The sequence below is a fragment of the Symphalangus syndactylus genome, chromosome 17 (assembly GCF_028878055.3).
Source record: "Symphalangus syndactylus isolate Jambi chromosome 17, NHGRI_mSymSyn1-v2.1_pri, whole genome shotgun sequence".
Taxonomy (NCBI): domain Eukaryota; kingdom Metazoa; phylum Chordata; class Mammalia; order Primates; family Hylobatidae; genus Symphalangus; species Symphalangus syndactylus.
The window spans coordinates 92,025,631-92,049,164 of NC_072439.2; the positions used below are offsets into that span (position 1 = coordinate 92,025,631).

At 37.2% G+C, this 23,534-nt stretch overlaps 1 protein-coding gene across 2 annotated transcripts in view; it reads left to right on the forward strand.

The window, feature by feature from the left end:
- The window catches only part of CLDN16 (claudin 16), a 123,978-nt gene that overhangs the window by 61,164 nt on the left and 39,280 nt on the right, over nt 1-23,534 (forward strand). For both annotated transcript variants that reach the window (XM_063620538.1, XM_063620539.1), the window contains 2 exons: nt 19,637-19,745; nt 23,288-23,363. The gene's annotated coding sequence lies outside the window, so the exon portion shown is untranslated. The remainder of the gene's footprint in view (nt 1-19,636; nt 19,746-23,287; nt 23,364-23,534) is intronic.

A 23,534-nucleotide genomic window follows, 5' to 3' on the forward strand; every position in this document is an offset into this window, starting at 1 on the left:
TGTATACCCAGTAATGGGATGGCTGGGTCAAATGGTATTTCTAGTTCTAGATCCCTGAGGAATCGCCACACTGACTTCCACAACGGTTGAACTAGTTTACAGTCCCACCAACAGTGTAAAAGTGTTCCTATTTCTCCACATCCTCTCCAGCACCTGTTGTTTCCTGATTTTTTAATGATGGCCATTCTAACTGGTGTGAGATGGTATCTCACTGTGGTTTTGATTTGCATTTCTCTGATGGCCAGTGATGATGAAAAAAAGACAAATAAATTAGTAAGACAATAAAAAAGGAAGGGAGTTCAGGATAGCTTCTTTACAACTCCAAACATAATTAACAATTTTAAAGAGTAAGAAAAGTTTGCCAAGTGAACTTAGTTTTTCTTTTTCTGGGTATTGTGCCTGGTACATATAAATTCTCAGTAAATATTTGTTGTATTTAATTATATTGGAATAGCTCAGAAACAGAATATGTGATTGGAATCGTCTTTATTTAGACCTGCCGTAAAGTAGAAGGATAAACAAGATTAACATTCCAGGTCATTTCCAGCTTTAGGACTATTTATGACACTATTTTGAAATGTTTATTCTAACAGTAAATTCCACTTTCTGTAGCAAAGTGCTATTTGAATTTTGTATCCCAGGCAGAGCTAATCAAGTTAACTACTAATCATGTAATTAGAAATCAAAGTAGCCATGGTTGCAAAAAGTAGCACAGAAAACTGCTGTGTTTGAATGTGACGATTTTCTTTTTCTCCGTGTCTCATTTGTATAAGCAAAAGCTACTATTCTAGAACATCAAAAGGTCTTTGAAATATTGCAGTTGCTTTCAGAGTAGTTCGGGGCCTCCGATGAGAATCTCATAGAATTTATCAGGGCTCTGTTGTTTTCTCAGGAAAAAAAAAAAAAAAAAAGAATAAAAGAACCTCTTCTCTTACATCAACTGTATAAGCAGTGAGTAGATCACTGGTTTTAAACAATTATGATAGTGCTAAATTATTTCATATTTCCCTTTCCTCATTCTTCCACCCTTCAGAAATAGGTGTCAAACAGACTTGAATGTTATCCCAGCTCAGTATCTAGAAGCTTTATGGCCTTTAACTACAATTTAATTTCCTCCTCAGTTCTTAATAAAATACTCAACCAATAGTAAATGTTCATTAATATTTGCTGAGTAAGTGATTTTGTAAAATTGGATAAACATAGTACCTACTCCAAAGAGTTATCATGAGCATTAATACAAAGTCACAGGGACTGCCACTCAGTCAGCAATCCTGTAAGCTGCTTATTATATTATTAACTGTAAGACTCTGCCACCTTCATCCAAAATTCAGAGTGACCTGCTGTGAGCAGTTTACTTTCACAACCCCTTAACTGATCTCTGTGCTTTCAGTTTCTTCTCTTCAACTTACTTTCCACACCCTACCAAAGTTATTATGTCTAAAATATAAATTTTATCATGATGAGTTCACCCAGCCTCCAATAGCTTCCCATCCATTGTTTATGGCAATGGCTTTCAAAGTCATTTGGTCACCCAATCCTAATAAAAACATAAATAAATGAATAAAGCATGTACCCCAGGAATATGTATATTTGATTATTTAGTTATGTCTATGGACCACAAATTTGTGTTATTAAATCTTAAATGAAGTTGTGATCAAGATGAAACAAACGCTACTTTAAAGGTCTTCTTACATGGCTCTATTTTAACATTCAAGGCACAATATACACAAGAGTCATTCAAACAATTGAGATATTAAATCATCCTCTTGACATTTAATTCATTTAGTTATCTATAGTTGGCTTTGCCAGACCTTTCTGTATCATCATTTTTATTGATAAGTTGCTGACAAAGAGCTGGTTCTAGTAGTAAAAGTGATAGCCCTCCTCGTCTCATGGAGTTTGCCTGTTCTTAACATTATTCATCTTACCTTCAACTCATGGTTTCTGTACTAGTTTCCTGTGGCTGTTGTACCAAATTACCACTAACTTGGTGTTTTAAAGGAATGGAAATTTGTTCGCTCCCAATTCTGAGGGCCATAAGTCAAATCAGTTTCACTGGGCTGAAATCAAGGTGTTTGAGGACTGCACTTGCTGTAGAGGGTCTAAGGAAACCTTTCTTTGCCTTTTCTAGCTTCTGCTGGCTGCCAGCATTCCTTGGCTTTTGACTATATCACTCTAATCTCTGCCAGTTATAGTTATGTTGCCTTCTCCTATGTCTGTATTGAATCTCTCTCTCTCTCTCTTTTATAAAGATACGGGGGACTGCATTTAGGTCTCATCTTAATAATCATAGTTGCAGAGTCATTTTTTTGGCATATAATATCAACACTCAGAGGTTTCAGGAATAGGGATGCAAATATCTTTTAGGGAACTATTATTTTGTCAACCACAATTTCTTTGCAGGAATGTTTAATAAAGGTGTAATAGGTAGAATTCTGAGATGATTTCCAAGATTTCACTTCCTGGTGTGCCTACCTTGTATATTTATTTCCCCTTGCACGGGGGTGGAACTGTCATATGATGGATTTCATTTTTAATTATTTTATATAAAAAGGGATTCTGAAGACGCACTCTTTTCTTTATGACACTCTTGTGTTGTCCTCTTGTTCTCTTGATGGCAAGACAGGTGAACCAATCATCGTATCCTGATGCCTGGACCACAGTCTGAGATGGCACGTGATCCAGTCTGGCCAATAAGGGACATTTCTACTTTTTAAAAGTGGTGCAAATTGGGCAAAATTTTGTTTTCATTGGTTGTGAGATTATGGGGAATATTTCACAAGAAGAGATTCAGAGCCAAGCCTAGGACTACTTGAAACCTTATAGTTTCAGGTTTTATAGCTTTTCTGCCGTTAAAGAATGAAGCAAACAGCTAGCGAGAAGCAGAGAGAAGAGATGGGAAACCCTAAAAGGTTGAATACCCTGAACTTAGATGTTGCTGAGATTAGATCTATTCCTGTCCTTTCTGATACCTCTGCTTTTTTTATGTGATGTCATAAAATCTTTCCTTTTGCTCAGAGTAACTGTGTTTTTATACACCTTACCATGTCAAGTGCCTAACAAGTGGTTTGGCTCACAGAAAAGGTCAAAGTATTAGTTCAATAAATTAACAGTATTCTAATGGTCTGTTCTTGGCACTGTTATATTCATCTGAAGAAAAGTAACTAAAAAATGTCTAACAGGCCGGGCGCGGAGGCTCACGCCTGTAATTCCAGCACTTTGGGAGGCCGAGGTGGGTGGATGCCGAGGTGGGTGGATCACGAGGTCAGGAGATCGAGACCATCCTGGCTAACACGGTGAAACCCCATCTCTACTAAAAATACAAAAAATTCTCCGGGCGTGGTGGCGGGCGCCTGTAGTCCCAGCTACTCCGGAGGCTGAGGCAGGAGAATGGCGTGAACCCGGGAGGCGGAGCTTGCAGCAAGCGGAGATCACACCACTGCACTCCAGCCTGGGTGACAGAGCGAGACTCCGTCTCAAAAAAAAAAAAAAATGTCTAACACACACAAAGCATTTCAAAGTTATGTTTAGAGCTCCTTTTTGTTCAAATTACACTTACACACAACAAACTCTCCTGGTAATCTGGTCTCTCTTTCTCACACCATTATTATATACTTTTAGATATAATTAAATGTCTGTGATAAACAGGGTTTGTCGTGGCTAGACTAAGAGTCATTTGTTTTTTAGTTGTTGATGTCTTTAACTTTGTTTTTTAATATATTCTAATTCGCACCAAAGTATTGATTTCTGTGACTTTTCTTTACCTCCACCTTAGCCAAATACTTAAAAATTATTGGCCTGTTAAAAATCCCCATGTCCTCTTCTTTTCTCTTCACATTTTTGATTTTGGACTACAAAAGTAAGATTCCATCGACTCTATTTTTCTTTTTTGAAAACTTTCTAATTAAAACTACTTGAGAAACAATTTTGTAGAAAGACCCACCTTTTCTCTAGGATAATTTAAACTTCATAAGAATTTAAAACAAAACATCAGATCTCAGATTATTAGAAAAATGTGTGATTTATGGACTTTACATGTCATTCTCTAATAATTCTAGTAGTAAACATTCATGTTGTCACCATGTTTTTAGAAGAAAAATTTCCTTGCAATCTTGTGAGAACCAATATAGGGCATTTTAATGGAATATTCACATGCATTGAGATTCTAGTGGTATGAACATAGCCAATGCCAGATTACCCATATAAAAGAAAAATAGCAATATAATTATTGATATAGCTTAGATCAGGAAAAAAATGAAGCATTTTTTAGATCCATAGTTTGATTTCTCATTTCTGTGGGGTTTTTTTGTTTTTTGGTTGGTTCTTTTGTTTTTGTTTTTTTTAACTTCCTATGAAATATACCTGAATTGGTCAATTTTTACTTTTTAGAGTCTTCAACATGAAGAAAGTCAGGGTCGCTAAAAACTGAACTGAGCCTAAAATTATTTTAGGTGCAGTTCAGATTTGGTGACTCTTAATTTCCTCTTGAAATTTCCTCTTGAAATTCAGAGTGGAGAGGAAGTTGAGGAAAATCAATATGATTTTTGCTGAAAAGAATAAAAGCCATCATTTTGGTAGGCTAAGCACACACAATCTTTTTTTTTTTTCAGGTTCCTATACCAAGAAAGTGTAAGTAATATATTAGTAATGACATCTTTAGATTATTTTTATCCTGCATTTTATGGAGTTAACAAAAAACAAGCTTGAATATGTCTCTACATTTTTTTCAGACTATCCTGATTAATTTCTGAAAAAATACTGCTATAATAAGTGTGATAAGATCTGAAAGTCATAAGTTTCAAATTTAGATGATTCTTGCTTGTAACAAAACCTTATATACACGAAGCATACATATGCATGTCTGGACAAATCTGTAGATTTTCAGACTAATGTGCATGTTGATGGAAAATTTTTGAACTGCCAGGCCAAAATACCACTGTGGTAAATTACCTGTCTGTGGTAAACCAAAGGCATGTTTATCTAAAATGATTAGATAGCCCTTCCTCAATCTGATTTAAAACCCAAAGTTATTCATACTAAAACATATAAAATAATTTACTTTGTAATAAAGCTGGCATTTAAAAGCAGTAGGGATATAATATTCAATGAGTGATATTGAGATAGCTCTATTTTGAAGAAATAAAGTTTTATCTTTCCCTTATACCATAACGTCTTACTGAAATAAATATTCCATGCTATAAAAGAAAGAATTATTATTACAACTATGGATAAGTTATATAATTTTGAAACATAATGACTTCAGATATCATATTCATTATTTAGGTTGAAAATATTTTATTATTTGATTATTAAAAGTTATGTAATATTGCCTTCAAATTGCAAAATTATCCCATGTGAATTACTATACAAAGATTCTAATGTGGTTGGCATATAATTCGCTATGTATATTATACACAGCCTTGCATTTTACATTCTCAAAAGATGAAAATTAATGTTCACTGTTAAAAATCCTATGGATTATTACCTGATATATTCAAAGTATATGTCATTATATCCACTTTAAAGCTTTAAAGGTACTCAAATTAATCACAGTCCTTATTTTTGGAACTCAAAAAGAAATTGTGTTCATTTTTACAGGGAATGTTCATACAGAATTAATATCCTCCTATGAGTATGTCCTAATACAGAATTTTGGCAGAATTCTGTAGATGTGCTTGTAAAATATAAAACTTCTCTAAAACTATGCAGATCTGGGATTAGAAAAACATAACCTTGAATCTACCTGATCATTAAGCCAGACCCTTCCCTAACTGAGAACTCGTAATTTTGGTTTGAAAATTTTCTCATATTCATTGTATCCTCTCTCCTTATAGCCAATACTTTGGTTCAAACACTCTTTATTTTTGCCTGGATTAACGTAACAACTCTTTAACTCTTCTTTCACCTTCATTCATTTTCCTTTCCTCATTCTAGTTCCTCTTCTGTGCTTCACCTCTGCTCTTTATTTTATTTTATTTTTTTTTTTTTGAGACAGAGTCTCGCTCTGTCGCCCAGGCTGGAGTGCCGTGGCACAATCTCGGCTCTGCTCTTGAGGGATCTTTCTAAACTTCAAACATGACCGCTAAGGAATTCCAATTTTCCAAACACTAAAGTCCAGTTCCTCAGTATGATACTGAAAGTTCTTCCCAAAATAATTTAAGCTTACCTTTCTCATTCCTACACCACACCCTGCACACTTGGTATGTTGACTGTGTTTTTCCTCTTTCACAGGTTGGTGCTTTACTCGTGGTTTCCCATCAGCCCAGATTGCAAATGTACCTCTTTCTTGCTGTTGCTAAATCTTTCTATGCTTGTAAAATCAAACCACAGCCTGCCTAAAGCCATCTTTGAGTCTGTATCAGTTACATTTTCTTCTCCACAATCCCTCAGCACTTCAGGCTAGTCTCATGGTCCTTGTTACACGTTAATTTATATTGCATAAGTGTCTTTCGCCACAATTTCTAAATTCCTTCACGGGAGAGATTGTTTGTTTTACTTCCATGTTTTTGTATTCCCCTGGATCATGGGAACTAGCACAGAGGTCTGGTAGTAGGACTTCAATACGTATATATAGAATAGGATTCTAAATATCAGACTGGCACGTATTGGTGGATAAGCAGTATTACAAAAAAAAAAAAAAAAGAATCTGGATCTTAAACTCTGGTCTCTTTCCTCTTTATGTTTCTTCTACAAATAAGAATAAATATAATTTGCTTTGTGATTTAGGAGAAATGTTTTTTTTTTCTTTTTGCCTCAAATTTCTGTAAGCCCAGAGTGTGACTCTGTGAATTTTATGTCATAGTAAGGGCCGCTGAGAGTTACTACAAGGATACCAGAAATAAAGCATGCATTGTAAAGCATGTCTTCTCTAATAATTTAAAAAGAATATCTAATCATGAGTGCATTCGTTTCTCCAATTCAGCAACTTTCAAGTAGGAATGCCACATAGGACTGAATGCTTCAAGAGGAATAAAAATCAGACTCATCCCTCCTGAGTACAAACACACGGATCAGTCAGACAGAAACATTCACTCTGTGAATTCTCTACCACACACAGAGGGTAGACTGGAAAGCCAAAGCATCGCTAGGGATAACAGCAATTGTAGGATGATTGCAAATTGTGTAGGATTTTGCAATAAGAGCTGGCTGTTTATTCCCAAGATTTCATAATTAATCTTCACAGTAAACTTTTCCTGCAAAATAAAAAAAAAAAGTTTATTGCTCAGGACTTCAACAAGCTAATATTGTATTAGACAACTAATGATGACCTAACCCATCATACCAGTCTGCCTAAATTGAAATTCAATGGACATAGTTTTTTCATTAAATCCAATTCTGCTGCAGACCATGTTTCTTCCCATTGTTACCCTTGGAAGGACATCAGTAGTTACTGAAAGATATAATACAATTTAATGGGTAAATTTTCCTAAATAAGAGGCCTTATGGCCTTTCCTTTGAAAAATATTCATAGTTCAGGACATTACTGAAAGCTAATTTATTATTTTTTTAAAGAATAAAATTATTCAAATTGCAGAAGACTTCATTCTGGGATTTCTGATATTCTATTGTTTTGATACAGATATTTACTCAAGTTAATAAACTTTTCTTATAGCACAGTATGATTTGTAATCGGGGCATTTGTTTTCTGTTTATAAGTGAATGATTGGAAAATGCTACAATTTGGTCATTCAAGTGTTTTAAGCACCTCCTGCAATTGCAATCTTGTTTGCATTATAATTTGTCTTATTTCTGGCAAAAGTTTTGATGAATAAAAATTATCATCTATTTTGCTCCTGGACAAATGACCTTAACATTTACATTCAGACATTACACACCTTGCATGAAGGACTTCCAAATTTGACTCTCTTAATGCCTATGCAGTGTTGTCACTCAGTTTCTTCCACATATGTTTGAGTTCTAGCTCTAAGTGTTGAGTAAATAATTGAATTAAATGAGTTGAATCCAGTGCAGCTTTATTGCAATCCTACAGTTGTTTCTAAAGGTAAATGAATATAACGCTTCATTTTTTGATGTTTCTTATCCTACTTTGTAAAAAACTGTATCTTTACTCAACTATCACTTAGTGAAAAGCTTTTAAATGTTAGCATTAGTACTAAGTACAAAGAGGATAAACAATGTTAAATAAAATCCCATTCCTTACAGTCCAATGGTTGAGTCAGACAGGTAATATTTACAACTAATGTGATCTGCGCTTGTTCAAAGTAGCATGGGAGCACTGAAGAAGAAGGGGCAGACTAATTCTGCTTGGGAAATGTTTCACAGAGTGTTTTAAAGACTTGAACCAGGTCTTAGAGGATAAATTCCCAAAGCAGAGAAAATGGTTAGAATATTTCATAAGGAAGAAAGGTAGGTCTAAAGATGCAAACAAAGAGAAAGAAATGTTCAGAAACTTCTGAAATTTGATGTGACTAGAACTTGTGGCCTAAAAGGAGCTATGAGGCTCGATGTGAAGAAACATGGATTTCGAGTTTTGTCACTGAAAGGTATTTGAATGCTTATCTTGGCCAAGATGACACTCTGGCTAGGGCTGGGATTCTTAACTGGGCTGGTTGAAGCTATGTTGGGTTGGGCTGAGCTGAGACTGAGGCTTGGCTGACCCTTGATCTTTAAACTGTAGAACAAAAAAGAAACTATGTTATTTAGAGCAAAGTAGGCAAGAAACAAAGAAACTTTGAAAACCAAGTATAGATGCCCAAAGAAATACAACAAACAGTAGAAGTCTAGTCCAAGGCAGAAGATGTACAAAATTCTCTAAAATAGTATAAACTGTTTCCAGGGAGGATAATAGGGACATTTCCTAAGGTTCCAATATTCAGCCCCAGTCCTTCTTTTATTGAGAGGAGGCCTGAAACCTCACATTTAGGTGGGAGAGAAACTAATAAAGCATAAGGATTGCACAAGCTGAGTTTCATGTCAAGGTTTGGGTTTTAGAAAGATTTATCTGGTGTGACATGTGAGGGAGTGGAGGCAGGAAGACCATTTTAGGAAGTCTTCTCAATCATCAAAATGAGAGATAATAAGAAACTCGACTGGTGTAATAGCAGAGTTGAAATAGGGAGGATGAGTGTGATAAGAACAAAATGTAGCTAGAGTGTTCAGTCCATTTATATTATATTCCATTACATTATTAATTATAATGTAATTATTTGGTTGAACATCAGCCAGCATATTGGTATTCTTTTATTTTTTTCCCATTCTATTCTTTGTTCTCTTTTTCCTCCTCTCCTGCTTTTCTTGGATTAATTTTTTTTTTTCTCTCCGTAGAGTTCATTTAGTTTCCTCTACCACCATTTTGTCTATTTCTTCTTGTTTTGACTTTTATTTTATTTTTATGTGGTTGCTCTAGTGCATATTTAAGAATATACATTCTTAAATTAGTATTGTCACCTTTGGAATAATACTATAGTACCTCACTTACAAAGAACTTTATAAAAATATACACATATTTACCCCCACTGTTCTTTGTGCTATTATTAAATGTGATAAACTCCATAATACATTGTTACTGTACTTGCTTTAAACCATAAAATTATTTTTTAAGAATTTAAGAAATTATATTTAGTGTAGGTTTGCTGGGAACTAATTCCTGCAATTTTATTTATGTTAAAATGTCTTTATTTTAGCTTTTGAAAATAAAGAGCAAAGAAACTTGAACCCTTCAATGTAATAATATGATTTCATTCTTTCATTGAGTCAGTAATTACCCAGCACCCACTATGTGCTAGTCACTCAATAGGCACTGAGAGCTCACAGTCTTTATACTGTTTGTAAATGCCCGTTAGCAATTGGCTTTAACTATTGCATTATCTCAGTTAGTCCTTAGTGAAAGTGCCTTTGCAAAAACTGTAACTGAGGAAATTATGACAGTGAAAAGGATCAGACATAACCGACTCCATCTTGCCTTTAACCTGTAAGCTGTTCTTGTTCATTCCTGAGCGTAGGCTGAACTAACCAAAGAAAGGAATTTAGTTTATGGTTTGACTCTGAAACAAAATTGATAATAGTCCTTCCCTGAAAACACTCCCTTCTTGACTTGGCACCAGTCGGCCTTTGTAGGACTAACAAATTAGCTACAAGATTAGAAATTATGGTTTAGGGGTCATGCTGCCTCTGGCTGCAAAAGTCTGAATGCCCCCAAATTGCTCCTGGAGATAACATTGATACAGGAGGTAGATAGAAATTATTTAGGCAGAAAGTGAGCGCAAAAGAGTCCTCGGCAGAGCTTCCCTTCTAACAAAAAGCAGCCCAAGAATTTTTTTTTTTTTCCCTAACAAAGAGCAGCCTGAAAAATTGAGCTGCACACATAGATAGGCAAGCTGGAAACTTGCACATGGGAATTCCAGCAGCTGTGCCAACAGAAAAGGGCTAGCTGGGGGCCAGACATGTTCAACTGGGGGCTCCATCTTTCCTTTTTTGTTACCACGTGTACTGTAATAAAGAAATGGGCAATATGGCACAGCTCAGAGAACCCACCTGCATAATAAAAGATAAGGGTGGGGGCTAACAGGGATTTGTGCCCTATGCAAATGGCACACCTGGTCTAACCAGTCTTTTGCGCCCTGTGTAAATCAGACAGCACCTCCTCACCAGCTTATCTATAAAACCCCTTGCATTTGAAGACCCATTTTTCTGGGACTCCTCTTTTTCACCTATTAAACCTCTGCTCTCAACCTCACTCTTTGTGTGTCCATGTTCTTGTTCTCCATGGCTGTGAAAGAAAGAACCCTGGGTGCTACTCCAGACAATGAGGCCATTTCAACACCACCTAAGATCAGTGCTTGAGGTATTTTGCAGACCCTCATTCCATGGAACACCTGACACCACCCAAGCCAGTCATCTGACTCAATCAGCTCTGCGATCCCACCCAGGAACAGAAGACAGCAAGAAAACTTCACTTCAACCCACTCTATGATTCCACCTTCAACCTGACTAAGCACTCCCCACTTCCTGAACCCCTACCTGCCAAATTATCTTTAAAAACTCCGATCCTCAAATGCTCAGGGAGACCGATTTGAGTAATAATAAAACTCCAGTATCCCGCATAGCCGGCTCTGTTTGAATTACTCTTTCTCCATTGCAATTCCCGTGTCTTGATAAATTGGCTCTGTCTAGACAGCAGGCAAGGTGAACCCGTTGGGCAGTTACATTAGTTCACCTTCATTTTTTGAAGACTATTTAAATAAAAAAATTGCAAGTTGACTTTTTGTTTTAATTAGCTTCATTTCAAAATGAATCTATTTTCAGACCACAGTTGACTGCAGATAACTGAAACTTTGAAAAGCAAAACTGTTAATAAGGGTAGGCTACTGTATTTGTATCTCTATCTCCCTATACATGATATGTTTTTCTTTTTTGTTGTCTTTATTTTTTCCTTTGTCTGTGGCCTCTTTTAAGACGCTCAATTTAGTTTTGGTTTTGGGCAAGTAATTGAATATGCGTACTTTTCTTTGTATTTATTGGGTTTATTGAACTTCAAAAAATCAAACTGAAAATTTTTTTCAAGCAATTATTTTAAAAATAAAAAAAATATTTATTTTCCATTGTAGTTTAGGTCATTTTTATTGCCCTGTTTTCTAGGTCATTATTTTTTTCTTTTTGACTGTTCAATTTGCTATTGACACCATTCAATGAATTTTCTGATTTCAAGTATTGCATCTCTTAGTTACAGGCATTCTAGTTGGTTGTTTTTCTAAAACTCCCATTTATCTCTTTAAACTGGTCTATCTTTTCATTCATTCAATCTGTCTTTACCTGTAAATGCTTTACCACATTTTTAATTGTTATTTTAAAGTCTTAGACTTCTAATTCCAATAAATAGGTCTGGTTTATATGTAGGACTGCTTCTACAAACTGTTTTCTTTTGATTGTTGGTCACACATTTCTGCTTCATTGACGGTATAATAATTTTTTATTATATTCCAGTTGCTGTGTGTATATATATACACATATATATATATTTTTTTTCTTTCTCCTGTTTGGCAATTAGGGTGAGATATACATCAATCAGTTACTTACAAGAGTTGAGTTGAGCTGCAGCTGTAGCTGTAGATAAATTGTACTTACTATTGATGTTAATGGCCTGTTTGGTTGTTTAGTGCCTTTTACACAGGGGGTTTTCTCTGATGGGCATTAACATGTGATCCAAAGATCATATTTTGCACCTACCAGGATAGATTCATCCACATGTCTCTTTCCTATTCTCTTTTTTCTCAAATCTAATCTTCCTCCAGACTCCTGATCATTTTCCACTATCCTCGAATGTGTGTATATTCTTACCAGGAAATATTTCTCTTAACACAAAAGGTGAAGTATCGATTGTATTGCCTGAAGAATTCTGCCTGCCTAATTGGAGATTGTCTTCTCACTACTATCTTTTAGTGTTATCCTGAGTGAGGCTGTAGTGCAGAATAGTCCTTTTTATTTTTTTTGGATTGCACTATAAATTAAGCCAAACCAATACGTTTGTGAACCAAGCTTATCCTTTTTCCTCGTCCTTCAGCCAGATAATAGGACACCCACATGTGAGTATAGTTTGGTTGAGGGAGCTGTAGCAGTATTGCAGTGGTATATGGCTTGGGAGTCTGGGCCAGATAATAGGACACCCACATGTGAATATAGTTTAGTTGAGGGAGCTGTAGCAGTATTGCAGTGGGGTATGGCTTGGGAGTCTGGATCACCTGTTCATGTAGCTCTTGTCCTGTACATGCCATCCTGGATGTACCTTTTCTAACAATAAATTGCTATAGATCTGGCTGATCTTATGACTTTGCAGTTCTGACAGAACATAGCTCATGATGAGCTGCTGATGGGTAGCTCTGGCCAAATGGTTCCTATTGTCCCACGGGTAGATCCTCCATCTCTACCAGATCCCAGCTGCATAACAAGGACTACTTTTCAAATGGTGTTTACTTCTCTGCTGCCGATGGTATGACTGGCCTTGTTTTAGGGCCCTAGGGATTTCTATTGTGGTTCTCTAATTGCAACTTACACTTCTAGTAGCATTAGGATCTGTCTGGCTCAAGTGGTAAGGCTGCCTGCACTGCAGTCTAGAACTTTCGAAGAGCCCTTTATCGTGCTGGGTCCACTCAAAGCTGCCAGTCTTGAATGTCACTTTGTAAATAAGTCAAAGACATATTCCCAAATTTGGAATATGCTGTCTCAAAGAGGGGAGCTGAGTGTTGTCTTTTTTTTTTTTTCGAGGTGATTATATCGGCATGCCCCATATCACAGAGCCCCTCAAAACTTCACTGATATGGCAGACCCCTGAGTATTTTAGTGCTTCTCTTCACTGGGATCTGTCTCTTCTTTTTTTCTTTAGTCAATGGATACTTGTCTTGAGAACTGGCTCAGATCTGAAAACTAGAAATTTTACTGGGAATTTGCTCTCAGCCTCCTGTTTATCCACCCTTAACTTGTTTTGGTTATATGCACTAAGTAACACTCTTTTTGGCTCTTTATCTCTTCTTAAGAACACTATGGTCTATTAACTATCTTCATAGGTCTCATGTTTCCTGGCTGCCACTCTGAACTTTACAACCATTATATGTCCTTGCATCAGATGATTGATCAGCACCACTGGCCTATGTTCTTTTGGGATTCTCCATTGTTACCAGAGAGCTCATTCTGTAACAGCCTTCCCTGCCATCAGTCCTGGCCTTCTAAGGATAACCACCACTAATCTTTTCAGCTATTCTGATGCTCCATCCACCAGTGCACTCTTTGTTGTATCAGCCAATGAAGTGTCTTTTGGATTCTTCCATAGAATATAGTTGGATAGCGGGCTTCCAGCCTTAGGTGGTATGACCATTTTGCTATGCACACTTCTTGGAGCCTTTTGATATTTTTTGGTCACCATCTTCTATGAAAGTTCTAGTATTTCTACTTCACCTAGTATGAGCCATCATTTTTCCCAAACTTCCAAGAACCAGCCTCACAGCTCATTAATACTATTTTCCAGGATCCTTGATCAAGTATTAAATCTTGTATCACAGAAGAATGATCTGAAATCAAGCAACTCTCCATTAGATATCTTTGTGTTTTACTAATCTCCTTTTGTTTAGCACCCTTAGAACTCTTAGGGTCCAGTATTATACATACTCTCCCAGATTCGCCAATCTATTTTGTCTAGGTCTGGCAATTTATTCACCATTGTGTCCCATTCCTCCCCTAGCAGACCCAGTTCTTTTCAGCCAGGTATGTTGTGACTTAACCCTGCTTATTGGTCTAGAGGAGAAGCATGGGTATATTCAAAGTCAGAGAGGGTATATGTTGCCTTGCAAGGCACAGGCCTCTACATAATTCTTAAGCAAGGGGGAGCACTAGTATTTATTTTTATTTAATTAATTTATTTATTTATGTATTTATTTATTTTGAGACGGAGTCTTGCTCTGTTGCCCAGGCTGGAGTGCAGTGGCGCTGTCTCTGCTCACTGCAAGCTCCGCCTCCCAGGTTCACGCCATTCTTCTGCCGCAGCCTCCAAGTAGCTGGGACTACAGGCGCCCGCCACCACACCCGACTAATTTTTTGTATTTTTAGTAGAGACAGGGTTTCACCATGTTAGCCAGGATGGTCTCGGTCTCCTGACCTCGTGATCCGCCCGCCTCGGCCTCCCAAAGTGCTGGAATTACAGGCGTGAGCCACTGCGCCCGGCCAGGGAGCACTAGTCTTTAGCTTAAAGAAATGGGCCACTCTTACAATCAGAGAGGATTCATGTTCAGAAGGCAAGGTTTGTAAGTACATCAGCCCAGATATTGCCTTCTCAAGTTTAAAGATCCTACTTCTTCTCAATCAATGCTTTCTGGAGCTCTTAAGTCCTGGGCCTGTTTTTATTGTCCCTGCAGCTGTGGGAAATGAGAGTATTTTGTATGCCGCCTCTGACATTTACCTTAAATTGGTAATTTAAATTAGGATTTATAGCTTTTAGCCTTTCATTTTCTTTCTTTCTCAAAATGTATGACATGTTGCACCATCCACGTATTACTTTCCAACATTATGCCAGCCAAGTTCATCACCAGTGAAACTTTTAACAATGTCACTGACACAGCATGCCAATGCTATGAGTAATCCATCTACTCCGGGGACAGGGTCTTCATTTCCAGCTGGTTAGTAAGTGATCTAGCTTTTTAAAAAAACTCATTTTAAAGATTGTATCTTAGGCCCACTCCTGATACCAGTGGTCTGAAGTCACATTCCCTGGAGAAACAGACTCTCAGCTGGAGACTTAGAAGCAGGAGATTTACTAACCAGTGCTCATCCAAACACACCTGTAAGAGGTTGAGAGTAAGACTGGACAGAGAGAAAAGTTAAACTTCGATACAGTTACAAAAACACCTTGGCCAGTCCCCCATGGAGCTCTGTGTTTGGGATGACCCTTCAGAGTTGACCCAAAATGGGGGAAAGAGCTATGGCTCTGTTTGCTACATCCTGAGATGTGGGCTGCTTTCCAGGGGGGAGGGTATCCTTAGGAAAGAAACTCCCTATAACAGAGCAGTCGCTAGAGAGGATCTCAGTTTTGAGCAATCGGCATCTAAGTCTCCCAGCAGCTTTGGGGAGTGAGTATCTTATTCTTGCAGAGGAGTTTCAGAAACATACCATAGCTTCTGCTTTGTTTGATATAATATGAGTTGAGATCTCCAAAATTAAGAATGTCTGATGTACACAAAGGCCTTAAAATTGCCCCAAAGCAGCATGTGAGAGTGTTCAAAGAACAAGATACATAAAAACATTCAAGATTTTAATTTTAGCACAACATTTTAAACCACGGGTTACTTTGAAATCCTTTTTATCTTTAGTCGACACTGTTTTTCATATCTTGCTCCCCTTTGATTAGAGACATTCATTTGTCATTCTGAAAGAAATGAATATTCTTTTCTTTTTTATTTTATGATAGGATAATACTATCTACTCTGATAACTCCAAAGGTTTGTATTTGACCGTAGGTATTAAAGTGCATAGTGACACTTTAAATGTGATAGAAAGCAAGATAATCTATATCATTACTTCATGAAACAACCCTTCTATTTTGTGACCTTTTAGATAATTGATACTTAATACTCGAAATTATAGGCATAAATTATCTTCCCCCTGGAATTTACTAACACACCATATGAAAGCCATCAAACAGAGAAATTTGGCCTGTGAACTAGTGACTCAATACTACTTCTCCAGGGTGAATTTCTTCAGTGGGGAAATTCAATACCTGCCTGTTGAATAAGGAAGGAATATATAATATATTAGGATTACAGGAGAATCAATGTGAACGTGTTGCCCAAGTATCCAATTTATTATTTGTCAAAGAGTATTACACAGAACATAGGGTCTGCAAAATTCATTGTTTTGAAATGGCTTTATTATGGAAAATGAAACCTTTTCTGTTTTGTTGCCTTAACTCTCTGGCCACAGAGCCTACTTTATTGTGGAACTCCGTGTAATTTATTAGAATTAGTAGAATATGTTTTATGCACTTTTGGCTCCATTTCATTCTTGAAAATTTTTAGTGGCAGTAAGGTGGGGCCAGAAACAATTATATTAATTAATATGAAATATAAAGCTGTGGGCTGCAGTAGATACATTTTGCTTACATTCCCGTAATCTTTCCTCCCCCTTTCCTTCCCAAAATTCTCTGCAATCTGCATTTTGATTACATTCCCATAATCTTTCCTCCCTTTATCCTTCCCAGAAGTCTCTGTAATCTGATTTATGTTGAGTTCTGATGTGTTGGGGAAGCCAATACTGCTCCTGGCTGCAGAGTGGCATACCTGGCTGTGGTAGGCAGCCTTCAAGATAGCCCTCAATGCTCTCTGTCCCCTTCTGGTATTCATACCCTGTACAGTTCGATCCCACATCCTGGGATAGCCCTGTGTGATCAACAGAATTCAGCAGAATTGATGATCTGTTGCTTCTGAGATTAGGTTATCAGAAGACTGTGGCTTTCATCTTGAAAGCACACTCTGTCCCCCTGAACACTCTGTGGGAAGCCTATGAAGGGGCTCAAATGACAGGGAACTGATGATCAGACAATAACTGGTGAGGCACTGAGGCCTGCCAACAATGACGGAGTAGAAGCAAATCTTTCCCCAATTGCGCCTTCAGATGAGACTATAGCCTTAGCCAACAGCTTGACTGCAACCTCTTGAGAGATCCTGAGTCAGAACCACACAACTAACATGATCCATAGAAAGAAATGATCCATAGAAATGTTTGTTGTTTTAAACTGCTAAGTTTTGGGGGTAATTTGTTACACAGAAATAGATGTCTAATACAGTGATTTTGACTAAATGAATCAGTGTGTTTCATTCTTCTTGAAACAGTGATAGGAATAAAAGTGGACAGGTGACTCAAGTTGGTCAATTCAGAATGACTTTCAGGGCTTTGAAGGGAATTCTTGTACATGGATAGTCTCCTATTTCCTGGATGATTAAATGTGTGTATGAGGAGGCCAGAGTCATTCTGTCAGGACAAGGAAAACCAGCATGAAGACAAAGCTGTCATTCTGAAGAGGGTAGAGCATAAATAATTGGTTACAAATGCTTACAATTCCATCTTTCCTCTGTATTTTTTCCCTTTTCTAAGCTAGCCAAACCCTTTTATTGTTTAGACTTGTTTGATTTTTATTTTCTGTTGCTTGCTACTAAAGACCATCCCAGTGTATACACAGGTAGAGGCCCAAATGTTAACAAGCATCTTAGTTCATAATGTGTTATTAGACCAAAAATGGTAGTCCTGTAAAACATCCTCCAGCCTGGGATCTCAAACAGGTAGTCATAGATCTTAACCTAATTATCCCTCCTTTCCATTGTTCTGGGTTCTGCAGTCTTGTGTCATGCTCCTTGAAAGACAGATTTTTTTTGACATATCACTGTTATTCAACTTATTTAATTCATCTCTACTGACTATTAAATCCTGCTGCCATATGCAAGACCAATTTAGACCCCTTACTCAGAAAGTCACTGCCTCCAAGGAGACAGAATAAAGCAAGGTAACTTTCACTGGCCCATTGTACCCAACCATGTCTTTTCTTTCCTCTGTAATGATTACCATTAAGATCCCAGTTCTAGCATATCTTTTAACTGATTCATAAAGCTATTATAGGGCTCAGATGAAATTGTTTATTGATCTGGTTTAGAGAAGCTGCTCATAAGAGAAGATGCAGTGAGAAATTGCTATAATTTGATTATCATGTCATTTTTATTACACAATAAATATTCATCATAGAATAGAAAATCTAGATAAGCAAACCACTCCACCAGTGAAAATAATCTGAAATGTCTCCATAAATTTGATGTATATTATCCTAGTCTTTTTCTAATAGAAATTGTATGTACATCTTAGAAAAATGAATCTTTACTAGTATTAGTTTTATATCATTTAAAAGTATGTTATAAACATTGTTCTATGTCAACAAACATAAATATGTTTATTTGTTTATTGAGTCTTGTGTCCTTATAACCACTTTCTCATATATTTCTTTGTACCTGTCTTTAGGGAAAACAGTGACTCAGGTTAATGATCATAAACAAAATCTTACGAAAGAATGGCTGAAAAACTGACTAAACCAGCCTTGGCTCTGTTTAGACTTGTTTGTTGCAGGGAGGAACTAAATATTATTTTCCCTTGCTTGAGTAAAAGGTGTGAGTAGATGAAACCTGTGATGTTTTCACGAACTGAGAATTGGCAAAAAGCCTTAATGAGAATTTTGTATTCCCAGAAAGGCTGAGACATACAGAGGACGTTTGTTTTTACCATAAATAGCTGACATTCTTTTATGTGACTGGTATGATAACGTAGTAGAAGGGCAAGAGCACTAAATGTGCCATTAGGAAACCTGGGCTCTGAAACTGGAATTGTCACTAGCATTTCTGGAACCTTGAGAAGGTCTCTTTGCTTTTAAGAAATATCTTAGAAGTATTCTAGCTCTGCTATTTTAAGTCTCTAAGATTGGATTGAACGATGTGGTGAATCAGTTAGGTGTATGTTTTGCTTCTTTAGCTATTGCCATATAATCCTGAAAGTTCCTCCATTCTCCAGAAGAAAGACAGTAAAGTAAATATTTCCTCAATTTATGTTGTATCTTTAGCTACCTACTTTATGAGCATACTCCTTAACTTAAACTTAGTATTTTCCAAACAAATTTTAGTGAATGATTTTAGTGTCATACATCTTGGTTAACATCACTACCAAGTTAGTATCAGTCATTACAGCTTGGTTGTAAAAATCTAGAGTTTCTAAATGTGGCCATGCTTGTTGTGCATAACTTACCTGCAGGGGTGTAATTCATATGACTATGATCTGAATGATGAGCTAAACCTATGTCATGTGCAACCTGCAAAAAAACTGTTTTGATTTTAAGTGTACCCGTGACCGTTGTGATGGTTAATACTGAGTGTCAACTTGACTGGATTGAAGGATGCAAAGTATTGATTCCTGGTGTGTCTGTGAGGGTGTTGTCAAAGGAGATTAACATTTGAGTCAGTGGGCTGGGGAAGGCAGACCCACCCTCAATCTGGGTGGGCACCATCTAATCAGCTGCCAGTGTGGCCAGAATATAAAGCAGGCAGAAAAATGTGAAAAGGCTAGACTGGCTTAGCCTCCCAGCCTACATCTTTCTCCGTGCTAGATGATTCCTGCCCTCAAACATTGGACTCCAAGTTCTTGAGTTTTGATACTCAGACTGGCTTTCTTGCTCCTCAGCTTGCAGACAAACTACTGTGGGATCTAGTTATCATGTGAGTTAATACCTTTATATATATACACACACATATATAAATTTATATAAACATATACATTTATGTATAAATATATACATAAATATATATAGGGTATAATATGTATCTATTTATCCTATTAGTTCTGTCCCTCTATAGACTATCTTATTAGTTCTGTTCTTTGCAGACGGCCTATTGTGGGATCTTGTGATCATATGAGTTAACACATTTATATAGTATAATATATACATATTTATCATATTAGTTCTGTCCCTTTAGAGAACCGTGACTAATACAACAGTTAAACATCTCATATAGGCAATCAGATAGATATACATGAGTCATACATATGTGAGGGTTATGCTTGCTCATGATAATTTCTTTTTAGTTTCTCTGACTTTCCTGCTGTCTCACGCTTCCGAACCCTATACTTCGTAGGTTCACTGCCATGCCAGGATATGGGAACAAGTGCGTCTCTATTAAGAAGGAACTTAATAAGTCATAGACTAATAGTCCAGGCAGAAGGAATCAGGTCAGACTCTGATGTTCTCAATTTTCCCACTAATGCCTGCTCTTAAAATTATGTTCCCAGCCTGTTCCTTGGTACCCAAATTATTTGCTGGTTTCCTTCAAACAAAAAGTCAGTTCTATGAAGTAGTGAGTTTTGTCTATTTTTTCACTGATATAATCCCAGGCTGGAGGAAAGCCTTGAATTAGGAGGTGACCAATAAATATTTGTTGAAGCAGTTCATTAATAAATATTCTGTCCAATTCAACTGGCAGCTGGTAATTTGCTCATTCCTGACCCCAGTTCCAAGTCAGATGCTCAGTCTGCCAAAGTTTCTGCCATTTTCCTTGGTTATGTAAATTGAGAGACACCAGATTCCCTGACACTGAAGCCCACATATCTGCTGTCCAAGGTCACTGAACATCTACCTAGCTGGGCTTTGGACTGCGCTTGGCCACCATAAGTTTTTGCATCTATGCTCTCTTTCTTGAGCTATTTGTCCTCACGTATAAGGGTGTCTTAGTCTGGCTCTGAGCACCTGCTCCAGTATAAAATGTGTTTTATCTCAGGTCCCATGCCCTATCTGACAGTCTTTCTCACTTCCCATTTAGGTCACATCCCAGCAGTATTACCTGTACTTGAGGCTGGCTAAGGATGAATCTTGCATTTGGAAAGCATTTGGAAATTATTTTTTTTCAACCCAAGACTTGGAAAGCTTTGCAAACAGAGGGAGACACCACCGTCAGCCTCATTACCAACAGTTTCAGGATAGACACCCAGCTCCTTCGTATCCCTGAGAGTGGGGAAATTTACTGCTGCTCTCTGAACTGCAGTTTCCTCAAAAACAAACCAAAATTAGAGCTAGTATTAAGCCTGGCACAGTGGACCCTACCTGTTTACCCAGATACTCAAGAGGCTGATGCTGTAGTATCACTTGAGGCCAGGAGTTTGAGACAAGGCTGGGAAACATGTTGAGACCTCCCCCCCAGAAAATAAAAATAATTTAGTTGTGTTTGTCGCACACACCTGTAGTTCCAGCTACTTTGGAGGCTGAGGTGGGAGGATCAATTGAGCCTAAGAGTTTGAGGCTGCAGTGAGCTGTGAATGTGCTACTGCCCTCCAGCCTTGGTGACAGAGCAAGACTAGGCCTCTAAATAAATAAATAAATGAATTAAAATTAAACAAAAATGAGCTAATATTTGTGAATGTGTGTAATGTGGCCCTTGGTCTCCAGCAATTTCATTCAAATTAGCTTTCCTTTAATCCTTTCCTTAAAGGAAAACATAAAAGCAGGCATTTGTCAAAGGCCTTCTTTAAGTACCAAGGTCTTCCCAACACGGGGCGCTTGTACCTGTATCTGATCTGCTTATCTGAGCCTGAATCTTTAGCTCCTTACAGCCCAGTTCCTGTTTCCTGACTATTGACCCCAGCCATTGAACCCCTCATCTTTCTCTTCCTTCTAGCATTTCTGCCTGTGTCGGAATCCTTACTGTACATGCTGATAATCTGCCTGACTCTTCAAAGGGCAGCCCCTTTGTTTGTTCTGCCTTCCAATCCCTGACATAGCCAACCTGCTCTGTCTTTCAAGTGTTCTTTTTCTGACATTTGTAGCATTTAGGAAATCCAATTTAGAACAAGAATTTTAACAGCTGAGAAGTCCCTTCCCTTTCTCCTTATACTTTGAAAATGAGGCTCAAGGCAGTGATATGATTTTTCTAATATAATAAGTATCTGTTTCAGTTGGGGTTGAAGCCAGGGTTTCCAGAGGCTTCATCCATTGACTCACCCGATCTGTTCCCTATCCCTCATTCATCCTCAGGAAGTCACTGAGCTTATTAGCCAGCAAATTCTTACTTCACACCTATGACCGCAGCAGCATTTTATTAACAGTTTCATTAATCATACAAGCTAAGAACATATAATTTGATGAGTAACTCATTTAGAACAAATACCTTTGTTCTCTAATTCTCAATCTTCTTGAAAAGCTGCAAAGAAATTTTGACTTAATGCTTTTTTTAGCATAAAGGCTCTAAGAAAGACCGTTCTTTACTAAACTTTTTAAGTATAGTTTGAATGGTTAGGCCTCAAATATAGTTATAATACATTGCATTTAACTAAATTATATTGCCTTAAATAATGTTATTGTGCATTATTTAAGATAAGATTATTTAATCTATCAAGATAGATTGTGAACTCTTAGAGAACAGGTCTTAGTCATCACTGATTATCCAGTAGCTAGTCCAGTGCTCAGGATGCATTTTTATTGCATGAATAAATTCTTCAGAGCTAGTCAATGATGTAGGAAATATAGATGACAGTGGTATATATTTTAAATTGCCTATAATGTGCCCATACTTAAAAAAAAAAAAAGAAAACAGATCAGTATTTTTTGGTGGTCTGGCAAGAGACCTGAGAGATCCTTATACATTTCCCTTGCAAGTAAAAGACTCATCTTACTTGTTAGGAAGCTTCTGAATTCCCCTTTTTCTCCATTTGGATGGAAGAAACTTCTCAGTGGCTGAAATTTAGCCCCAAATGCTTTCATTTTCTTCTGAATGATTAAAAAAATTGAGTAGGAATTTTAAGCAGCAAAATTTTAGCTCGTTAGGTTTTATGTCATATAATCATAGAACTCAGTCATACAAAGGTTTTGGAGAGATCAAAACGCAGGTAAAAATCTCCAGATTCCAAGAATCCAGAATGGTCCACCATATAAGTAATGGAATCATCAATCTGTGGAGGCATTAGGTTTCTCTGTTTTCCTTCCAGCCCTGAAAAACATTGTGTGTGTGTGTGTGTGTGTGTGTGTGTCTGTGTATGTGTATGTGTGTGTGTGTGTGTGGTTTTCCCTGAAGCAGAGTCAGAGACCTTTAATTTGCACAGGGCCGAATGTGTAAGTTATCAACAAGTTCCATGAATTGCTTTTGACCAGAAAAAGTTTACAAAGGATGCCAAAGTTCATAAAGGATACCATTGAAGGGAGTGGCAAGCTAAGTGTTTGCTTCCCTTTCCTACTCTAACACCCTTAAACAATCCATTCTTTATCACTCTGCAGGACTGAACTCGTTGTTGGCCACCTGTTTGGAAAACCATCCTCTTGTGGTTGGACCTAACACATACAGCATGTGAAGGTCAGCATGTTAAGTTTTCAGTTTTTTCCCACATCTAGACATTAGCTTTCTAGATGGGTCCAGGCATGTCATTTATCAATCTTAATTCTTCAGTTTTCCATCATTTATTTTCAAAAAGAACAACACCACTTGTTAGTTAAAATAAACAAAACAGAAAGTTTGTTTTTAAAA